The sequence below is a fragment of the Lygodium microphyllum genome, chromosome 23 (assembly GCF_053477565.2).
Source record: "Lygodium microphyllum isolate KBCC chromosome 23, Lygodium_microphyllum_v1.1.10, whole genome shotgun sequence".
NCBI lineage: Eukaryota > Viridiplantae > Streptophyta > Polypodiopsida > Schizaeales > Lygodiaceae > Lygodium > Lygodium microphyllum.
In genome coordinates this window covers 112,749,998-112,773,544 of record NC_141157.1, presented here as the reverse complement: position 1 = coordinate 112,773,544, position 23,547 = coordinate 112,749,998, and the positions used below count along the sequence as shown (strand labels likewise).

Here is a 23,547-nt window from a genome sequence, read left to right as displayed (position 1 = left end):
CCCCGAGTGGTTGAGATAGCTTGTCTACTTTGTGATGTGTTGGATCTAACGATCCCTTTTCATTGTCCTCTTGGGGCAGAGTTAGTTGATAGGCTGCAAATGATATCTTCTTAAAAAAAAAGATTCAATGTGGTTTTTGTGAGAGTGCGCAATGGAAAGAGGAAAGTGAACACGGAGAGGAGACAAAGAGAGAACGTAGGAGAGAGATGGAACAATGTGATTGCAATGGCTAAATGTATAAGGCTACAACAGTCGGCCCCAAGATGCACCTTTACGTGTTAGAGCGGGCACTAGATGGTAGTAGAAAGATGAGAGAATGAGGAGGGCTAGCTAATCATGAAAGATCAACGATGGATCATGAGAGTGGGAGGGTAGGCCACATATATATAGGCAAAAAAGGGACAAAACCCTAAAAATGGCCAAAAGTGCTAAAAAAGAAATGCACTAATGTGCCCTTCATCTAAAGTGTCTACATAAAATGATGGATAAATACAATGTTAGAGCTCGTAATGTCCTTGTCAGACTCAGATTGAGACTCATTGGTAGGAGATGACCACACAAGGCACACATGATTGCCAACACCCCCTCTCAGATCTTGGATGTAGCAGAAGGCCAAATGATATGCGGATCTGAGGGTGGCAGGAAGAGTGCCAATGCTGAAGAGGTTTGGCGATGAAGAATGTTAGCCAAGGAGCAAGACCTCCTCTCCATAGAAAAATTCTATCAAACAGAAGGCCACCAAAGGGCAAGGGAAACATAGAGGCCTCGAATAGATCACTCCAAAAAACTGCAATCGGGGATGGGTGAGCGAAGCCTCTAACCAAACGATAAGACAATAGTGAGGAACTATCGAAGGCAACATAAGTTGTATAGAAACAACAAGGACCAAGAGCCAACCGGTAAGGGGTAGTGGCTCGATGATGAAAAAAAGAGGTTGCCGCATAAAGGAAAGGCCCAAAGTAGGCCAGAAACCTGTAGAAAACTCCTCACGATCCAGGAACCTCCCCTCTAAAACATAAAGGGCTAGGAAATCGATAGTCATATCACCAATATGGTCCCCCTCTAAAAGGGATGGGAGATGTGAGGGAACCACTAGAGGAGATGGTGGGGGATGGGATGGAACGTGTGGATAAATAGTGCACAATCGGAAATGCGTGTAGCAATAGAAAGTTGCCTCGAAGGGCCTTGCACAATGGAAGGGGAATGGAGCATAGATAGTCCCCCAGAAGAATCCTCAACAAAGATGCCCAATTCGGTGAAGACAACGCGGGTCCTAAGTCTAGGAAGGCCATGAACTAAGAGAAGAGGGAAGCCCAAGTCCGGAATATGTAGGGCCTTAGAAACAGAGCTAAATGGACGGTTAGACAATAGAGGCAAGGTGCCACACCACTAATAGGCACCAAAGAAGGGTCATTGGTAGTGATGATATGCTATGACAGATGGAGAGCTTGCAATAAATAACCTCGGGGAGTCATATGATCCGATACAGCATTGTTAATGAGCCAAGGCTGCTTAGGAGACGAGGCAAGCAAAGAGGGCTCCTCCACTTGATAAATGTGTAGAAACATAGACTCTGTGGTCATAGCGGGTGATGAAGTAGAGGTAGACAAAGGCTCTAATGTAGATCCACCCTTCGCTCTCGAATGAAGGTGAGCGTATTTCCTCTAGCACTTCTCTTCGGGTTGCAAGGTCTTTCCACCATGAGAGGACACGTGGCATATCTTCCATACTTCCCTACGAAATCTATATTAGAGTTGGAAGATGACTCCAATGTCTTTCTCTTCCCTTTCTTTTGCTTGGCTTGACTTGCACTTGAAGAAAGACGCATAAGCATGGCCATGTGCAGGCTCCACACGAATTTGTCTCAATGTGATGCGCATCTTGCTCAAGCACTAATGGAACTAGTGTCAGAGTGAAGCAATGCAGAAATGTATGACCAAGAGAGAGTGTGAACAGAGAGAGAAGAAAGAGAGAAGGAAAGAGACGACGGAACACAGAAAATGTGCAATGAGGAATGCTATATAAGGAAGCAGATATATACATGGGCGTAGAGTGTATGTCTGCATATGTCTCCACCTTGGGAAAAATATGTTGTCGGCTGCATTTAATGCAGCCGACTATACTCTCTGACTGGATCAGCTGATGTGGTGATCAGCTCTGTGCTGCCACGTGGCACTCATACCCGCTGACGTGGCATACTTACGGACCGTACTGACGTACCAGCATACACAAATGACAAAAAATGCTTGTCTAGGAGGTGACAATCTCTAACACCCCCTCTCGGATCTTGGATAGGGTAGAAGGCTAAGGGATTTGGAGTGCTGTCGAAGTGAAGCTTGAGGAAGCGCCTTCGTAAACAAGTTAGCAAGATTGTCCTCTCTCTTGCATTAGACCAAGGCAATAGTCTAATCTAGAATCTTCTCTCGAATGAAATGGTTTTGGATCTCAACGTGCTTCATCCTAGCATGGAACATAGGGTTTTGGGCCAAGGCAATGCAATGCTCATTGTCGCATTGAAGAACAATAGGACTTGTTTGCGGGCAACCAAGCTTCTCCAAGAGCCTGTGAAGCGACACTGTCTCACATGTGGTAGAAGATGCTGCCCAATACTCCGCCTTAGTTGAAGATAGGGCAACTGTGGGTTGCTTCCTGTTGCTACATGAAACAACACCGGCACCCAAGGTAAAGCAATAACCTGTCGTGGACCTCCAATTATCCACATTGCTAGCCCAATCTGAATCACTCCATCTTGTAAGAATCAAGTTTGCATTACCTGTACCTGCTGGATAATAGATCTCAAGATCAGGGGTCCCCTGAAGGAATCTTAAAATCCTTTGAGTAGCCTACCTATGCACCATCTTGGGTTCACTCACGAACTCGGTCAGTACACCTACAACATAACATAAATCAACACGAGTATTGAGAAGTCAGATCAAGGAGCCAACCAATTGCCTGTAATGGGTAGCATTCGCCAAAGGAGAATCTGAATGAGCTGTAGCCTTTTAGTTCGGATCCATAGGAGTCGTAATAGGCTTGCATCCCTCCATCTCACACGTAGTCAAGAGCTCCTACACATACCATTGTTGGGAAATAAAGATTTCCCTCGGAGTCTGATAGATCTCATGACCTAGAAAGAAATGAAGAAGTCCCATATCTGTCATCTCAAACTTCTCATGAAGTGCTACCTTCGTTTGCACGATCATCTTGCCATGGTCACTTGTCACAATCAAGTCATCCACATAAAGGACAAACAACACACGACCTCCACCTGAGGTGTGAACATAAAGCTGGGGGTTGGCCTTGGAACGCTGATATTCCAATTTCTCTTGGAGGAACAAGTCAATCTTCTCATTCTAGGCACGGGGAGCCTGCTTAAGGCCATAGAAGGCCCTCCTCAACTTGTACACTTTACCCTTAGGAAGCCGGGAGGCTGCTCAACATAGATCTCCTCCTTGAACTTCCCATTCAAGAAGGTAGATTGCACATCCTGTTGATAGACCGGCCATCTCCTTTGACTAGCCAAGGCAAAAATTGCACGAATATTACTCATCTGAGTTGTAGGGGCAAAGGTATCATGGAAAGCAATACCTTGGTGTTGTGCAAAACCTTTAGCAACGAGGTGGGCCTTGTGCTAATCCAATGTGCCATCATTGTGGTTCTTGGTCTTTAAGACCCATTTGAGTCCAATCACATTCTTATGAGAAGGCTTAGGCACAAGGTACCAAGTGCCATTCCACTCAATCGATTCCAGATCTTGCTCCATCACTCTCCGCCAGTGATTATGCTGTAAAGTCTCTTTCACGGAGGTGGACTCCCAATCCTGCATGGCGCGAGTCATCAAACAATAATCAATGTACACAAGCTCAGTGTGGTGTGTGTAGTTTCTTCGAGAACGCTGTGGGCCATCTTGTGGCTGCCACTTCTTAGGGACCCCCTCAATCCCTGCATCACGATTTTCACAAGCCCAATGAGGAGGAGGTTGGATCTCGCCTCGTCGCTCTCCATCTGCTAAAGTCTCTGGAAGGTCTACTGACTGCTAAGGCTCAATTGGTGAGTCCGGTGGCTGAGAACTAAGCTCCTCATTTGAAGAATCCTCAAGAGGCAGAAGCTTCAGAGGGATAGTCGCCGGTGCCCAGCTATCACCAAGATCTCCAAGAACGGGGTGTTTCTCACCCCCCTCTTGAGGCTGAAACTTCCATGAACTAGACATCATGGCTCATGTAGACATCTCGCTTAACAGGATCATACAATTGGTAACCTTGAGACTATGAGTTATAGCCCTCAAACGCCTGTCTTTTGGATGCCGCTTCAAATTTGTCACGTTGTGTTTTCAGGATATGAACATAGGCGTCACACCAAAAAATCTTGAAATAAGAAACATCTGGCTTAGACTAGGTCTCATAGGGGGTCATACCAACAACGGAAGTAGGGGATTGATTAAGAATGTGGACTGCAGTAGCCACAGCCTCAGCCTCAGCCCATAGACATTGAGGTGTTTGTCAATGTTCCATCATGGTACAAGCCATCTCGATCACACTACAATTCTTTCGCTCCAATATGCCATTCTCTTGAGGGGTGTTTGCATTGGCAAACTCCTAGTGGATACCACAATCTGCACAAAAACGAGAAGCTCATTAGAAATAAATTCTCCGCTATTATCCGATTGTAAGGTCTTCAGTTTCTGGCCCGATTGGTTCTTCTCAAAGAGCAATCTATCCATGAAGTTGAAGAAAGTCTTCAATTTCAAGAAATAAGTCCGTGCCATCTTGCTGTAATTATCCACAATTAGCATGAAATACAAGCTCCCTTTAAGGGACTACGTCCTCATTGGTCCACAAAGATCGGTAGAAACAAGCTCCAAGGTTGCTGAAGACGGCCTCAAAGCATTGTTGGGAATAGCATCACGAGTTTGCTTCCCACGGATGCAGGATACACAAGGTTGCTGGCTCACCACAATATCTTGCAAGTCTCGAACAAGCTGTCCCTTAGACGCCTTGTGTAGATAGTCATAGTTGAGGTGGCCAAACCGAGCATGCCAAAGCTCGGATTGTATGTGAGAGGTAAGAAGAAGAGAAGTCAAGGCAGAAGAAGACCGCAACTTGCAGACTCCATTCTTCTCACAACTTGAAGCAAGGACGTGTCTTGATCCACGATCAAGAATCTGAAAGGAGGCCACATCAAACTCAACCAAGAGGTCGAGGGCACAAATCTTGTGCACCGAAAGCAGATGGCATCCCATGGCCGGCATATAAAGTACCTTGGATGTATGGGCACCACCTTGCCCATCTAGAATAAGATGCATATTACCCTGTCCTTCAATAGGGATAGAAGAACTATCACCTATGAAAATTTGGCCATGTGAAGGCCGCAAATGAGCAATACTTCTTGAAGAAGGAGTCATGTTCCGTGAGGTACCACTATCAACAATCCTCTCGAGAGTATGGGGTCATCAATGCAGCATCAGAGGCCTTTAAGGTCGATGCCTCAACCACCTCCAAGTGGAGGAAAGTAGTTGATGAGGGAACAACCACCGCTCCGAAATCCTTTGAAGATTTCTCATTTTTCTCATTTTTCTTCTTCTTCTTGTCAAAGCAATCCTTCTTCTAGTGACATGTCTTGTCGTAGATGTGATAAGTGGACTTCTTTTCCTTGTCCTTCTTTGATTTGTCCTCCTCCTCCTTTTGGTTCTTCCTCTTTTTTCTGAGAAGACTGACCTATCAAGGCCTCAGATTTAGAAGCATTGGTCCCTTTTAACTACTCCTCTTGGGCCAAGGTAGTAACATATAATCGCTCTCTACAAACTGCAAAGCACGTCTATGGTGAATAATTGCCTTCTTTTGCTTCTCTTGAGAACTTTGAAGAGCATACTTAACCATTGCATAGGTTGCATCCATGTTTTCTACATACTGATCAGTCTCAAAGATCTTGTCCTTTGTGTGCAAAATAGGGGACACTTTCTTGCCACCTTTCACAACCTCAAATGGAGCTTTACCGATGGAGCTATACATTGTATTATTGTATGCAAACTCTACCAAAGGCAAATGCTCAAATACATAGTATCTCAAGAGAGCAATCACTGTAGAATTTGCCTCGTTTTCCTAACCATCCATGTTTTCTACATACCGATCAATCTCAAAGATCTTGTTCTTTGTGTGCAAAATAGGGGACACTTTCTTGCCACGTTGTGAATACCGATCAATCTCAAAGATCTTGTCCTTTGTGTTTGAAATAGGGGACACTTTCTTGCCACCTTTCACAACCTCAAATGGAGCTTTACCAATGGAGCTATGCACTGTATTATTGTATGCAAACTCTACCAAAGGCAAATGCTCAAAAACATAGTATCTTAAGAGATCAAGCACTATAGAATTTGCCTCATTTGCCTCGTTTGCCTAACCATCCATGTTTTCTACATACCGATCAGTCCCAAAGATCTTATCCTTTGTGTGTTAAATAGGGGACACTTTCTTGCCACCTTTCACAACCTCAAATGGAGCTATGCATTGTATTATTGTATGCAAACTCTACCAAAGGCAAATGCTCAAATACATAGTATCTCAAGAGATCAAGCACTATAGGATTTTCCTTGTTTGCCTAACCATCTGTTTGTGGATGGAAGGACAAATAAAATTCCAGCGTGGTACATCTTTTTTCAAACAGCCCCTTTCAAGATAAATTGGTCATCCAAGGGTCTTGATCGCTTGATTGGCTTTGGCATGCCGTAATACTTAAATACATGCCGTGAAAATAAGCATGCCATATGATCAGTCTTTATCTTCTTCCTCAACCAAATGAAATGGGCTTGCTTATTGAACCCCCAAATAATTGTCTATATCCCATCATTCCCTGTAGGTGTTCTAGGAAACTAAAGATAAAGTCCATAGCAATGCTTTGTCAAGGCCTATCTAGAATAGGTGAGGGTTGCAATAAGCCTAGCATCTTTTGTCTATCATACTTCACTTTCTGACATATGATGCACGTCCTGACAAACTGCTTAATATTGTGTCTCAAAGAAGGCCAATAAAAGAAATGCTCAATTGCTCTGACCAAAGTCACCAGAAATGCTTCATCTTGTTTCGTAGTTTTGTTTCGCATTTTGTTTTGTTAGCTACCTTGAGGTTTCGAAAAATATTAGTTATAATAATTAAAATTATGATACAATAGTAATTTAGAGAAACAAAAAATCTATATATAGCATTCTTAGAGAAAGAAAACATATCCCTAAAATAAGAATATTTATTCCACCTTGATCCTAGAGTCAAAAGTCAAAAGCCTAAAACCAAATCATCCACTTTACTTATTAACTTCACTTATTGATTTAGAAATTAACATTCACGACCCACAAATCAAAATGTATAGCCTACAACATACATATAATACATAATGAAAGTGAAAGTAGAAATTGATCTCTTCATGAGCAAAAACCTTGTGAGGAGGCATTTTTGTTTGAGGTCAGAGGCGCAAGGTAGAGGGGAAAGTGGAGTGTGTGGAAGAGGTGGAGGACAAAGAGGAGGAAGAGATAAGGTGGAGGAGGAGGATGAGGTGGACTAGAAAGAGATGGAGAAGAAGTAGGAGATGCACAAAGAGGAGGAGGATGTGATGGGGTGGGCAAGGAGAAGGTCATAGAAAAAATGTGGGTTGTAACAGAAAAATAGCGTACATGTTCTTTTAGTAAAAGAAACTGTTTAAACAACTTTTTTGTTTCGTGGTTTGTAATAGAAAAACATCCTACATATTCTTTTAATAGAAGAAACTCTTTAAACTACTTTTTCATTTTGTGACCTTGTTTTGCGAAACAAAACAAAGTATGGAAAGATGAAGAAGGTGATTGGGCACACAAGGAGGTGGAAAAAATGCTAATTGTAAAAGAAAAACAACTCTCATGTTCTTTTGAATAAATGAAAAAATTTCCAAAAAAAGGTTCCACAAAACGAAACAAAATGAAATGTTGGGCGTGTTTCAAGGTTTCGCGTTTCACCAAGATGAAATATATTTTTGGTTACTATGGCTCTAATTGTAGCATCAATCCCCCTTTGTTTTGCATAAGGAGGAGCATGACACTTGATGATCACTTTAGGTCTCAATTGCTTTGTGACACATAATCGTCCATGTATCATTAGAAAACCATACAGTCATCCATGCATCATTAGAAAACCATTTTTAACTATCCCCAAGAAATAAGACAACAATCCTAAGTTTGTCATCTTGAATGTAGCACAAAACTGTGGTTTAATTTTTGCGAGAGCCGTAGAATCTGAAACAGTGAGTGTTATGTCATCAACATAGAGTTGGATATAGCTGACCCCCACCCTAGAGGTGTGCACATAGATATTTGGATCATAGGGGGTAGGATATGTTGAGCTAAAACACGCTTTTGAGCTGATTAACATTCTTAAACAGCCCCAAATACACTTAATTAATGAAAAACTCTAAAAACGGGAGCAATTTGAGAGTTTCAGTGGTCCCCCAAAAACCCTAATTCTTTGGGGCACCCTTCAACATCTATAAATAGATAGGCTGCCCCCATTCAGCCTTATTTCTGTCTCTGCAAGTTTCACACCCTTGAGTGCAGATTTCAGCCATCAATCCACACACACATGGCTGTCCAACCCCAAGGACTACTGCCACACCTTCTGTTGCTGCGTTTACTCCTCCAGTGTGTAGGTGACATTTGACAGCCCATCTCCATCATCAAGTGACCTTTTGCTGCTGCATTTGGACCTATTCTACACCTGCATCCACAGCTTGCATTTGGTGTCATCTTCCTAGGCGACAGCTTCCTCCACACCAGGCGATAGGTGCCAGCCCTCTTCGTCACTTGTCCAGCTTGCATTTGGTGCTCTAGGTCCTCTAGAAACCTGTGTTTGCTGCATCCTCTCCATCCTTTACTCTGATTGGCGGTCACAAACTTGGGATCCGTCTTTGGTGGACGTCACTCTCCGACACATTGCTTTGCCCTTGAGTATCTATACACTCTTACATTCATTTGCAATATTCATTCACTTCAGACTTGTGTTCTTGTCTCCCTTCTTTTGTTTGTGTTTGGGTTTTTATGTTTGAGTTTTGAGTTTTACGTTTAGGGTTTGAGTTTTGCTTTCTGTGTCAGTGTCTGTCTCTTTGTATTTTTGTTGTGGTCGTACACTCTGTTTTTCCTCAGTGCAAACCCTAGCAGTTTTCTTCACAGAATAGTATCCATGAGTCCGTAAAAACTCGTCCATCATGCGGTACTAACACCTCGATGCTTGTTTCAGCTCATAAAGAGCTTTCTGTAAGGTAAAGATCTTGTTAGTCTTGTCAACAGAAGGAAAGATGGGAGGCTGCTCCACATAGACTTCTTCATGCAAATAACCGTTGAGAAAGGCACTTTTGACGTCCATCTGATGGATTGGCCAATCGTTGTAAGCGGGGAGCACAACCAACAGACAAAATGATGTCAACCGAGCGGTAGGTGCGAAGGTTTCTTCATAGTCAATGTCATGTTTTTTCATGAAACCTTGCACTAGAAGGCGAGCCTTGTATTTCTCTAACGTACCATCAGTCTTTAGCTTGGTCCTAAAAATCCACTTCGTCCTGATTACCGGCTTGTAACAAGGATGATCCACCAATGTCCAAGTTCCATTGCGATCAATACTATCCAGTTCCTTCTCCATGGCCTCATGCCATAGGGGGTCTTGGAGAGCCTCCTGTCAACTGTTTGGCTCAGAATGTGCAATGTAATTATTTGTAAACAATGATTCATATGAAGCATGAGGGGCGAGTCAAGCAGACCTTCTAGGGCCCTCCAAAGTGAAATCTAGTGGAAGGATCCTCGAATCCCGCATGGTTTACTATTATCAGCGAGGTAACAGGTCTCGTGGAGGAGGCTTGGGTGCTGAAGTATCTGCAGGAAGATCAGGAGCAGGTAGTAGACCCGGCTTGGTAGGCATGATCTCAAATAATATGAGCAAAGGTGAGGACAAAGAGTCTAGTGGAGAGGATTGCACTATGTCCCTCTCATCAAAGATGACATTCCTTTTAACGATCATCTTGTTTGTTCGAGGATTGAACAAGTGATAGGTTTCACTTTGGAAGAACAACCCACAAAGATCAAGAGATTTGGTGGAGAGGTGAGCTTTCCTATCTTGTCATCAAGAGTGTGCGTATAAGCATGACTACCGAAAACTCTAAAGTAAGAAATAAGAGGCCGGGAGCCAAAAAAATACCTTGTACGGAGTCTTTTTAGGGATTGCCGCATTGAGGCATCAATTGAGGATGTATATTGAAGATTTAACAGGGTTGTTGTGAATAGCATAGTGTGTGTGTGTAACGTTTCGATCATTAAAATAGCCTCCCCGTGCCTACCCGCTTCCTGGCACATGAACCCCGCTCTCAAAGGCAAAAAATTATTTAAAATGAATGCAATTTTTTTTACCTCTCTCCCCGTCAACTGGATGAGAGAGAGAGAGAGAGAGAGAGAGAGAGAGAGAGAGAGAGAGAGAGAGAGAGAGAGAGAGGGCACACCACCTGTGTGGGAGAGGTAGCCATGTGGCCCCTCCCCAAAGGCCTCCCCCCTCCCCATGGTAGCCAAGTGGGGGGCGGCATGGCTGCCCGCCCCTCCAGTTGGCATATAGCCTCCCTCTCCTCACCTTGTAAAGGCGCCCCCCTGGTCGTTCGCAGGTAGCGGCAAGCCCCCCCCCCCCCCCCCCCCCCCTCCCCGTGATGAGAGAGAGAGAGAGAGAGAGAGAGAGAGAGAGAGAGAGAGAGAGAGAGAGAGAGAGAGAGAGAGAGAGAGAGAGAGAGAGAGAGAGAGAGAGAGAGAGAGAAGAAGAAGAAGAGGAAGGGAGATAAAGAAGAGGGAGAGAGAGGAGAAGAAGAAGGAGAAGAAGAGAGAGAGAGGAGAAGAAGAAGAAGAAGAGGGAGAGAGAGAAGGAGAAGAAGAGGAAGGGAGAGAGAGAAGGAGAAGAAGAAAAAGAAGAGGAAGGGAGAGAAAGGAGAAGAAGAGGAAGGGAGAGAAAGAAGGAGAAGAAGAGGAAGAGAGAGGAGAAGAAGAAGAAGAAGAAGGATAGAGAGAAGTGGAAGATAATTAGGGGAGGATATAGGGAGAGTGAGAAAGAAAGAAAGAAAGAAAGAAAAGAAAGAAAGTTATATTAACGTCTACAACAGGCCAAGTTGGCCTATGAGACCAAAATGTTGCATACAAAATGTATGGGAGATTTCAAAAGTCCCAGTGAAGCTAACATTTATGCTATGTTGAACTGAATTGAGTAGGTACATACAATCTAGAGGTACTCCCAGTGCGGTGTGGAACTGCTCTTGGAGTGTTCATCCTAGGATGTCCCACATGGGTCGGTCTAACATGGAGAGACTAAAGTTGCGGGGCAGGGCCCTCCGATGGCGGCGTAGTATCCCTTGTATCTTTGACATGTGTCTTCTGTGGGGGGACGAGGGCCGGCGGGGCGTGGGCGCCGGGCTTTGCCTCTCGCTATGGCTATTTCTAAGGTGGTCCCCCGGGGTCGGGAGGCTGGTTGGGCTGGTGGGGGCTCGGTGGTGGGGAGGGTAGCTGGTATTTGGTAGAATTCGTTGAGTGTGCGTTGGTTGGTGGCTCCTTGTCTTTGCTCCATGGTTCATAGGAGGTGGTCTCTGTGGCGTCGTATTTCCAGTAGAAAGAGCCCCAGGCATCTCTGGTCTTTGAATTCCATCACCTTGGAGAGTGGTCCAAATCCTTTGTTGAATAGGAAGTGGAAGCGTCCCTGGATTTCATAGTACATTGGGCATCTACGGATATAGTGTTCCTCTGTCTCTGGCTCGAGATGGCAGTGTTGACATATTCGGTCTTCTGGGGGGAGCCCCGTATGTGCCCGTTTCGACCCGTAGTTGGTGTGAGGACGTGCGGATCTGTTCGATGGCACTTCTGACCTCGTGAGATAGGTGTGTGTCCATGTAGCTTGGGTGGGTGATGAAGCCATTCGAGGAGATGTGCAGGAAGTGCTCTCGGTAGAAAGCCTGCTTGGTTCCTAGTTCCGACGTGGGGGTCACCCATGTCCTGGCTGTGTCTGTTTGGATGATATCCATTCTGATGATGCGATTCACCTCCTCTCGGCTGAGCTCCAGGTGTGGGCAGTCTAGGCTGTATTGCAGTGGGGAGAGGTGGCCCATGTGCAGGCCATGGAGCCGTAGCCAGGTCTTTGTTCGGGCATACCAGCACTCAGTGTCCCCTTGTGTTGCTAGCTGTTTGGATGACTCCAGGGTGAGTCTGGGGTACTGGTGCCGGGGCAGGTCCCATATTCGGTGCAAGAAGGTCACGGTCTGGAAGAGGGCCTCAGCCACGAGGGGCGGTGCCCCTAGCTCTGCGCGAATGATCTCGTGTGGTACGGAGGGCTTGCTTCGGATCATCTGTGAGATCATAAGTATTAAGGGTCTCTCCATCTGCTCCCATCCCTCATAGGTGGCCTCCTCCTTGGGCAGTGGCTGATCCTGTGGGGCCCCCCGCGTGTGGTAGAGATTGGACCCCCATATGGGAGCCCCGTACAGGAGGGTTGGTGTGACCAAGGTGTCAAAAAGCCAGAGCTTTGTCCGGGGTTCCTAGAACTGTATGCAGGCACATTGGTTCTCCATTGACCCGAGGGCTGCATAGCCTCGGGTTAGTCTATCTTCTGCTGCTTTTCTCAGGGTAAATCTCGGTCCAGAGAATGTAATCCCCAGATAGACGTATCTTTGGACCACGTCCACGGTCTCTCCGCCGTATGTGAAGGGGGTTACCGACTGTCGGAGCCATTGGGTTGACGTGTTGAACACCATGACCTTGGTTTTTCCCCAGGTTCATAGTTAGGTCTTTGTCTTGGCAGAAGGCCTGTAGTGCGTCCAGTTGGCACTGTAGCCCTTCGGGTGTGTTGGAGATGAGGACTATGTCGTCCGCATATAGTAAGATGGGTATCAGTGTCCCTCCTAGGCTCGATCCCTCCTCGCCCAATCTATCTATGTACTCTAAGATCTCATCAATGTAGAGGCCAAATAGGGTGGGTGAGAGAGAGGGAGAGAAGACTATGAGATGGAGAGGGTGAGATAGAAGGAAAACAAATTGGGGAGAGGGTAAAAGAAGAAGAAAAGTTATGTATGTTGAAGTCACATTGTTTGGCCTTAGATTCCTTGTGAACCCGTGTACCACTTCCTTCTGCCAAGGCAAGAGCGGTCGATTTACCTTAAGGGTTGCAAGACCAAGAACGCTCAAGGATGGCACCCGACAGACGAGTTACAAGGAGCACAAGTGCTGAAGTTGCAAACGGAGCTAGGAACATATCCAATGTAAGTGGAGACATGAATACCACCAACCCTCCAGCAACTATAGCTCATATCCAGGTTGTACCAAGATTTAGATTCTTCTCACGCATCTTGAATTCTTAAATAGAGGTAGAATTGCATGTATTCGCCATTAAAGGGCTTAAGATGGGTTGATCTTCTACCCTAGATAGGTAGCCATGATTAATAAAGGTAACCCTAGGGAGGCAGCATATCAAGACTGAAAATGATTTAAGTAGGGATAAGCTAAGTTCCAATGCAACGGTGGCTTAAGGGACTTGTTGAGATGGTTTACCATTGATGTTTCTAATGAGGGTTGACCTTGTTTGAGATGGAAAAGAGGTTAGTAAGCAGAGTGGTTACTTGCTGGATTAGGAAAGGATGTTTTCCTAGTTAAAGGATGTTAGGTTGGTTGTTTCAGCTTGTTTGTTTCCGAAAGGATACTTAAGGATTGGTTGTGGTTTTGGATGAATATCCAAGTGATTATATTTTCATGGTGGGAACTGTAAGGATAAATTGCCATGGGAACAAAAGGGATGCTTTCTCTAGTAAATGTTATTAGGCTGGTTGCTTCAGCTGTGGACGATTTCCTAAAGGGATAATTAAGGAAGGATAGTGCTAGCTACCCCCGCGAACTGCCAAACCTTGACCAAGGGGGTTATGAATCCGCGCCGGGAATGTGGACCGAACTCGCCGCGAGAGGTCTCTCCGTGGAAATTACTTGGCGTAGGAGGTCGCTTGGGTGTCAGGGGGGGCTCTGGCCGTAAAACCCAGTGCCTCCGGACCCTACACAAGTATTCTACGTGACTCGAGATGGGATCTCGAGGCCTTGATACTAGTTACAAGGCAGAATCTTGGTAGGATAAACCCTTGGGTTTTTATTTCCAGGATACGGAAGGATTGTTTCTGCGGAGGCAGAAAGGGACACTTAATTCTCTTGTATGGGCGGGAGACAAACATTAATTTGAAGATAAGTTAAGGAAGTGTTTAATCTTGTTTTATCTTGTCTTAGTGATTGTGCCCTAAATTACGTAAAGGAACCTGTGATTAACGAGTTAATTAAGGAAGCTGCTTTTATGTGTTAAACATAATGTGTTAGGTAATTAGATAACTAAAACAACCCTCGAGGGAAGTGTGGTGGATGTGACCGTCGGGTCCATTCTATGGTAGGGTGGTCTCGGTTAGCCGAGAGCTTTCCTTACTGGAATTTATTTGATGCGAACGTTAGATAGACAAAGACCTTAGAACTTGTAAGTTAAAAACCTGATTCATACCGTTTTAGGGGATTGGAATGGGACTATGCCCTACGGGCAGAGAGGTCGAGCGATACATTCCTCTCGTTTCCCATTCTCTTTGAACCAAGTGCGGTATGAGTCTACTTTGGCCCAGTTGTGTGTGCGCTAAGTGGAGCAGTTGTAGACCGACGCTAGAAGGCTGTTAGGAAGACCCGACTACAAGGAACCCGGACTTCAGGTCGATCCTAGTGGGAATAGCCGGATAAGTTCCGTTGGGAGGCAGACTCGAGAGACCCTAGTTGGCAAACCCTGTGTCATTCCTTGGGAGTGCCGGGTGGCGTCTTCTAGATATATCTCTCGATGGATTACTAAGACGTGTCCCGCGATTTGAGGAGCGGGCACGTTACATTGTGTCATATTTAAGATTGTCCGGTTCCTACACTCTACGACTCCATTCTATGCAGGAGAGTTGGTAGAGATGAGTTGGCATGCAATGCCTTGCTCCTGTAGAAACTCAAAAAACTCGTGCGAGGTAAACTCACCATTAGAATCACTCCTCATAGTACCCACACAACAACCAGTTTGGTTGTGGACCAACAGCATCTAAGCACTGAAATAAGTGAAAGCATCTGACTTGTGCTTTAAGAAGTATACCCATATGTCAAGGCTGCGGTGGATGTAGGACCACAAAGATCTATATGAATGAGCCAAAGGGATTTCATTGCATGAGTAATAGACTGTTGAGGAAAGAATGCATGATGATGTTTACCTTGGTGATATGCTTTACAGACCTCATGAGATACACGACAACTCATAAAGAGAGTTGTAGCCAAGATGTCCTAAGCGAAAATGCCAAAGATGCTTAGAGTTTGTGGGCTCCCATATAGTGGTCGAAGCTTGGAAGCGATGGAACTTTGAATCATTGGCAGCCAGCTTAGTAAGAAAGTGTGCCATGTGGTAAAGGCCATTAGGCTGTGCCATGCCATGAGCAATCACTAAACCAGTTTGAGAGTCTAGGACCTCGATTGTGGTTATGGTGAAGAAAACTGCTTGCCCCAACTATCAGAGTTGCAAAATGGACAATAAGTTGACGCGAAGCTGGAAGACATGATAGACATCATCTAGCGAAGCGAATTTAGGACCTAGGTGAGTGGGAAAATTGACATGACCTTGGGCTTGAATCTTGACCAAGGAGTTGTTTCCTACGCGGACACTCCTGGTTGTAGGGGCTTGAGAAACGATAATGTCCACTCTAGGAGTCATGTGATGGGTAGCTCCACTGTCCACAAGCCAAATAGGTGTTGACGTGCTTGATTGTGACAAGTGGGTCTCTGCAAGCATCTCATCAAGAGGCAACTCACAGATGTAAACAAGACTCACATCCGATGTCTGTAAAGAGACGATGTGGGCCTTTGTAGACTAGTCAGACAAAGTCTTTGGAGTTGAGTACTTCACCGACTGTGATGACTGATCTGTGGCAATGTGGGTCTGGCCTTGCTACTGCTCCTACTAAGGGTTGCCACCACCTTGCTTCCCCTATTGGGGGTTACCCGATTGGGGTGCGGGGGTTTGATTCTTGAATTTTGGTTGTGTGCTGCTTGCCTCAGATCAATACTTGTCGTCTTAATGGCCAGCCTTTTGACAACATTGATAATACCTTTTCTTTTAAGGTACATTTTACCATCGAGGTTTAAGTGTAGAGTGAGTGTTTTCTTGGGATTCACTAGCCCTATTTTGATTTTGATTTTGATTTGAGTTTTGTTTGCCCTTGCCCTGTTGCCCCCCTTCAGAAGATGTTACTAGACCCCCTCGATCAAGGAAGTGTTATGAAATTGATCAAACAACCGTGCGTAACGCAACAGCTAACACTCAAACTCATAAAATGTGGGCATGCGAGGTTGTGAAATCATGTGCTTCTTAAAATGGAAATATTTTCGTGGCAGCTTGTTAAGGAATAGGGTAACTTGATTGTCAGAGGACTTAGGAGCCCCAGTGGTTGAGGATTCAGTGAGAAGATGTCGATACTCAGCCGACTTGACTTTGAAGTTATCCTTGTCTGTGATTTTGAAGTTTTGGAGCTCATGATTCAAATTTATGCAATGGGTTCTATCCTGAGCTGCATAGTGGTTAGTGAAGTGTGCGCAATTCTCGAATGCTAAGTCGAAATGTTGAAGTTGAGAGTAAAACTAAGGCAATAAGCCTTGCCTAAGCTCGACAATAGCGGAGGTGTTATGAGCCTTCCATGAGTAGACGATCTTGTATGGAACAAGGGCAGGATCAGATTGGGGTTTCAACCCTTGTACTAGATCGCATAGGTTCTAAGAGTTTAAGACATGCCTCATAAAATTTGATCAAGTGGTTTAGTTTGACCTGTTGAAATGAGTCTTGTCATTAAATGCATGCTTGGCAGATGAGGAGCTAGAACCATGAGGTTTTTGGGAAGATGGATAAATGGGGTAAGATAGAGGATAAGATAGTGGTGGTGGATAAGGAGGAGGGGGTAAAAATGGATAGACAGAAATATGTTGTTGATGTCCAGTGAATGTCGATTGCTGCAGAGGTACCAAAACGGACATAGGTCCATATGATATCGTAGATATAGGTGGAGGCACTAGGACATGATAGCCTTGTTCAAATGTTGGGTGGGGCACTATAAAATGATCGGATGGTCCACTAGATAATGCCATAGAGGCAAACTGCGATACCAAACGATCCACACTCGAGTATGTTTGGGATGCACTCCCAGAGGGATAGCTCGAAAGTGTGCATGTGGGAGGTTGAGCCTTCGTCACAGGTACATCACCTAGAAACATGTAGGTAGAGGTCCTAAAGGCCGTGCCTAAAAGTGTAGACCCCCTGGTGTTGCATGTTGAGGATAATGTGGTGCACTTAATGGAAGCGGAAAGAAAGGTATAGCGAAAGATGAGGGAGGGATGGGTCGAGCCCAAATGGATTTGTGATGGATGTTGTTGTGGGAAACAAGGTTTGTTTCTTTTGTCCATTAAATACACTAGATGAAGATGCACCTACACCATATTAACCATAAGAAATAAAATCATTTGAAGAAAAAGGAAGGGTAGGAATACTTACAAGTTCTTCTTTTATCTTCTTACCTAGTTTTGAGTTTATGAAGAAATATCTAACTTTCTCATTGCACACAAACCAAAGTTTATTTTGAAGAGTCCCTTGTTGATGAGCATGTCCTGATCCAACAGAAAATGCAGAATTAGTTGGCATAGAATCTGAAATAATAGGGTTCATACTTGGCATTGGAGAAAAGAAGTACTGTAAAAGTGACGTGTAATCTGAGCCAGGTTCCACTTGTGGATGGGTGGTCCGTAGTGGAGATGGAGATTCTGAAGGTCCTGCAAGATCATTAGTTTTGTGCATTGAATCTAAAAGAGAAATTTAGGCTTACTTGCAACCTCTTGCTGAGCCCTATGCATAAGGATGAGATCATACTTAGTGGTAGAAATTTGATATGGTTTGTGGACTCCATGGTAGTCCGATGGTTCTCTGTCCATGTTAGATCGAATAGTAGGAAGCTGTGAGGCCGACTCTTAATCGTTTTCGTCCATGTTTGGTTGTGGAGACCGGAGCGGTGTTATGAATGTGTTCGAAGTCATTTGACCCTTGTGTTGTTTCTGCTTCTGCGAATGAGCTTTCCGATCAAAGGGCAAGGTTTCTCAAAGAGTATCTAGCTCTGATGCCATATGAAGGAATGCTCTAAATGCAAAAAGCAGAAAACCAATCGTATGACAAAGTACAGATTGATAAACACAGAATATAGTTAGGGTTAGGGTAATTCAGAGACAGTGAACAAATTGAATAATGAAGTGAATGAATATTGAATATATAATGCTCATGTAACAAACACACACCATGCAGTAAATATTGAACCTGAAATTCTCATATCTCTGGGATCAAGGCAAAGGTTATGAGCTGTAGAGTGTCATACTTTGAATGAATCTTGAATCACAACAAATGTAGCCTTTGAGTGTTGAACAGTAGGAAGCATAGCCAAGGAAGGTTGGATTTGATGTAGACAACATTGCAAGAGAAAGATAGACTAAAAACGCAGGTATCTAAGGAGAGAGAAAATCTGAATGATAGCTGCTGGGTGCAAACGCAATAGACAGAGGTGAGAGAATGTCAAGGCGGCAGCTATAAACTGAAAAGGCAACATTTAGAGGAGAGTGAAGATCAAGGCGACAGTTCCAGGATGATGGCAACAACACTAGATGTTGACATCAGCATTAAATGCAACAATAAACTGTAGATGACAGCTCGAGGGTACCATAAGGAGTGCCGTACATTGCCGTATGCAGTCCTTGATCCACCATAGCATGAAAAATAGTGCTACCATTAAAGTATCTTGGTTGCCCCATTGTTGCATGCATGCTTATCTGTCCAAAATCCATTGGATTGGCACTACAAAGATGGCTTTGCATTTAGGTATCCAATTCCATTGGTACCATTTACTTTTGCTCATCCTTAACCTTGGGTGTATCTTTAGGCTGCGGTGGCTGTCCTTTTGAAGCTTCTTGCTACCCGGAAGCCTTTGAAGATGACATCTTCTTATTGCGCTTGGTGTCCTTTTTGGGAGGATTCAAAAATCTCTCAAACTATGGATCTTTGGTTAATTGAACAAAGATGTCAATTGTTGCTTTCAACCGAGCCTTAAACTGGTCATCATATTCTTCATCTCCTTGTTGGTCATTAGCATCCTTGGTCAACAACCACGTTTTCTCCTTGCTGTCCATGCTATAAGGCTACTCCAAGATAAGGCCTTATATTTTTCCCTTCATTATGTGCATTTTCAGAATGAGATGCATCATCATTGCTTGATCCTATCTCACTCTAAGATGACATACTTGCTGTAAATGCGTAGCTGAAAACAAATTTAGCACTTGAGTAAAACTTCTGACCTTCAATTAGATGCCTCAAGCCCAAGTTAAGGGATTTTGCTAATATCGTGGCAATGGAACCATAAAACCAGCCTTTCTTGTCGGATAGGGTGGTACCAACTTAATTTAACACTAATTACAACAAGTAATAAATTCACATAAACTGAAAATGCAAATGTTACCACTTAATCTTGGACATTGGACAGCCTATTGGTGGCTGGTGTATTGGTTAATCCGAAAGGAACCACCAAGAATTCATAAAGACCGCATGAAGTGCGGAAAGCAGTTTTGTGTATATTTTGTGGTATTACCCTAATTTGATGTAACCACTCTTTAGATCAATGTAACTGAAAACCTTTGAGCCTCCTAGACGATCCAAAATGTCGTCAATTCTGAGAATAGGAAACCGATTCTTCACAGTGATTTTGTTGAGGGCTCGATAATCAATGCACATCTTGAATGTGCCATCTTTCTTTTGAACAAGAAGAACCGGTGAACAAAATGCTGAGCTACTTGGCCTAATTAGCCCACGGTTGAGTAGGTCTTCAACTTGCTTTCTGATTTCTTCTTGTTGAGGACGGCTCACACGGTGTGGTGCTATATTAGGAGGAGAATTGCCCGAAATAATATCAATATGATGGTCTTCTGGCCTTTTTGGGGGAAGCTGATAAGGAAGATCTTTCGAAAAACAATCTTTATACTTTTCCAAGAGCTGAAGTTGCTCTTGGTTTTCAGCGTTCATATTATCTTTCATATCAGTGACATAAAGCAAACAACATTGAACACAATCCTTAATTGCTCTAGAGACTTGCATATGGCTTACCATAGGTATGGTGTCCCCAGAAACTTCAGCTTGGATCTCATACTTCTTGCCTTTGTTGGTGAGTTCTACCTTCTTTTTCTGAGAGAAGATGGTTGAATCTACTCTATGATTCCAGGGCATGCCAAGAATCACATCGCAACCATCAAGGTCTCCGATATAGAAGGTATCTTCGTCATTGTAGCCTTGAATTTGAAACTTGAGCTTGCCAATGTAGGGTGTCACAGTCTTCACAGTGTCACCTTCATTGGCATTTAAAGCTTGGCGAACTTCTGCCGGAGTATCCATCTCTTCATTCTTTAATCCAAGCTCTTTAGCTAATTGCAAGGAAATGACATTTTCATTCGCCCCAAGATCTATCAAGAATAGTGCTTGCTTACCTTGCAACTGTCCCCAAGCTTTTAATAATTTGCGCATCTTTGGAGTGTGAGTTGTATTTGCAACTACATTACTGATAGCATTGATTTTCATTGGGGACTTAGGCTTGTTGTCAGAAACCTTGCTTTGTCCTTTGTTTGGACATTGCTTCGCTATGTGGCCTGTTTGTCCACATTTAAAGCACTTCTTTTCTTTCATGAAGCGCTGCTTTTCTTCTTCGGAAAGTTGCTTTGCTTGTGGGTATAAATTGGAGCGAAATTGAGGAGCATTTGGAGGTGCATAGGGCTTCATCTTCTTTTGATTTGATGGCTGCTTTTGCCGCTATTTTTGTCCTTCAAAAGTAGCTCCCAAAATCTCTTGGTATAGTCACCAAGTGGCTCATTTTTCCTTTGCCAAAGCCGATCCCATTCCATTTTTACATCTCTTTTGAAATGAACAGGAAGAAATTGGCTTTGTATCATGCGAACAAAGGACCGCCATGATTTTGGGGCAGCATGATTATATTCCAAACCCGTCTACCAAGTATGGGCTAAGTCGGTCAAATGTAAAGCTGCAAACTTAATCTTTTCTTTTTCTTTATACTTGTCACGACCATACAAAATTTGAAATTGACGAATAAACTTCAGAAGAAGAACAGGATTTCGGGAACCATCATATGTACTGAACTTGATCTTCTTTTCAAGTTGAGATAGTGACTTAGTCTTCTTCTTCTTCTTATGCCTTCTTCCATGCCCGGATCTTGAGGTTGAAGATGATGAAGTGCTTGATGGGAATGAAGATGGAGACGAGGGTGAAGAATGTCCACGCCTTTGACGATGATGAGGTCTTCCACGAGAAGGGTGTGACTCTTCGTCACTAGAAGAGGGTCCATCAGAGTAGGCGCCAGATGACTTTGAAGAAGAGGATGAGCTTCGACACGATCTCTTTCTTTGTCTTGAAGTAGAATGGGACTGTCTCTTAGAAGTAGTTGGACTTCTTGATCGGCTCCTTTCATTGGTATGGCTTTGTCTCCTTGAAGCAGATGGGCTTCTTTCCTTGAATTCTTTGGGATTCTCAACTTTTTCTAGTTTGAGAAGTTGCTCACGAATTTGCTGATTCTCTTCTCTAAGACTTTGAATGGCTTGAAGGATAGTATTCGACTGATCCATTGAGACTCTAAGAAAAATATGCTCAAGCACTCAATGCAAGGGCTGAAAACAAACAAACTTATAATTGTAAGCACTACCAGTGTTGGGGTGAGGACCGAGCCAAAGCTCTGATACCACTGTAAACGCCCCGAACAATGTAGTATGCTTAACAATTATGATGTTCGCTTGTTTTCGAGATTTAATATAAAAGAGAATGAACACTTAAAGCTGAAAATGAAAATTACTCATAAAATTACAGCGATGACAATGTAAAAGTAATGGAGACAAGATTGAGGGTTGAAGATGGGCAACCCCCCCTGCGAAGGAATGTATTTCTGCTCAACCGAAGTCCCTTAGGGAAGAGCTCAGTTACAAACAACCTGAGAGTGAGGAGAAGTAATTCTCTCTCTCACAAGATCATGCAAAGATATACAAACACACATGCATTACCTATTATGCAATGATAAGAACTGATTTCTTTACAGTATGAGAGAAGAAAGAGAGGAAATCAGCCTTTCTCCATCGTTGATCAGCAGTACATGGATAGGGCTTACTTCTTGTTGCTAAAATGGAAGAAAGAGCTCGAGAAGAAGATGGTGTAATGAATTTACAGGCTTGCTGTTCTGTAAAACAACAGTGATAGAAAAGGAAATATGGAGGAATTTGATAATGGAGAAGTGGGGGATGATGATGGGGATGGATGGGGCTAGTTTCTGGCTATCTGTGGGTGTTGTACATGAGTTTACAGCAAAGAAAAATGATGCTGAATGAAGAAAAACGAGCTTTTATTTATAGGAGAGGGAAGAGCTGGTACAAAAGGGGAAAGTGGAGTAGCACAAGACAAGTGTCCAGCCACATGTCATGAGATGTGACAAGTGGTGGGACACTTGGAAACTTGTGTGACAAGTGTATTGACACTTGTCTCTTCTCTATGGCCTTCCTTTATGGGTTGAATACTGTCAAGAATAGAAACAACCAAATTTAGTAAGCACAGTCAGAGTATAGAATTTACTCTTTTTAGAATGACATCCCTGTTTTTTAGGACTAGCATTTTTAGGCTAATTCGAGGCTCCTAAAATTTAGGGGCCCCCCAATATGGGTGTCATATGAAAGATTTTTCCGTGTATATCGCAAAAACGGTATCAGAATCTTCATGTGACTTTCCTATGCAAAGAAATGTGCATTTCAAGCTTTCAGCCCACACATGCACATTGTACAAGCATTTCATGATCATGCTATCTTGTTGATTGTAACGGTTTGTTGTGGCGGATCTAGCCCACACTTCAAGGCATCAATCCTTTGTGTGTGCGAGTCTAACCTTGATATGCGTGAGTTCTGGTCACAGGCGCCCAATCGGGCCATATAGGTGGAAGTGTGAACTATCTTTTCTCTAACCCACCGCGTGGGTCCACCATAACCTGTGACCACTCATCAGTGGCCAGCTCCAATGCACTTTTCTTTATATCTAATTAGTGCAAAGGAAACAAATTTAATAAATCATTATATAGACAAATTAATGAAAAAGGATACAAATTCTGTTTCTATAGAGTTGTGACACCCATGGGAAGCATCCACCAGGCGTTGGGGAGGTGAAGGTGATTAGCAGTCGATGAAGAGGAAGACTGACTGAAGAATGAGAGTAAAGTGTGAAGTGAAGATAAATGAATGCCTGGGCCCTATTCATAAGTACACGAGTGACAGAATTGTCTAGCGTAGCACCCCGCCTATCTCGGGTGGTGCCGCACATTAATAAATGATCTAATAAAGTCTTTTTGGGGCTGTTAATGGAAACCAAAATTAGGAAT

General features: G+C 43.8%; 1 protein-coding gene across 2 annotated transcripts in view; it reads left to right on the top strand.

Moving 5' to 3' along the window:
* LOC148016633 (fumarate hydratase 1, mitochondrial-like) overlaps window positions 1–23,547 on the top strand; it is an 89,332-nt gene that overhangs the window by 47,423 nt on the left and 18,362 nt on the right. The window lies entirely within an intron of this gene.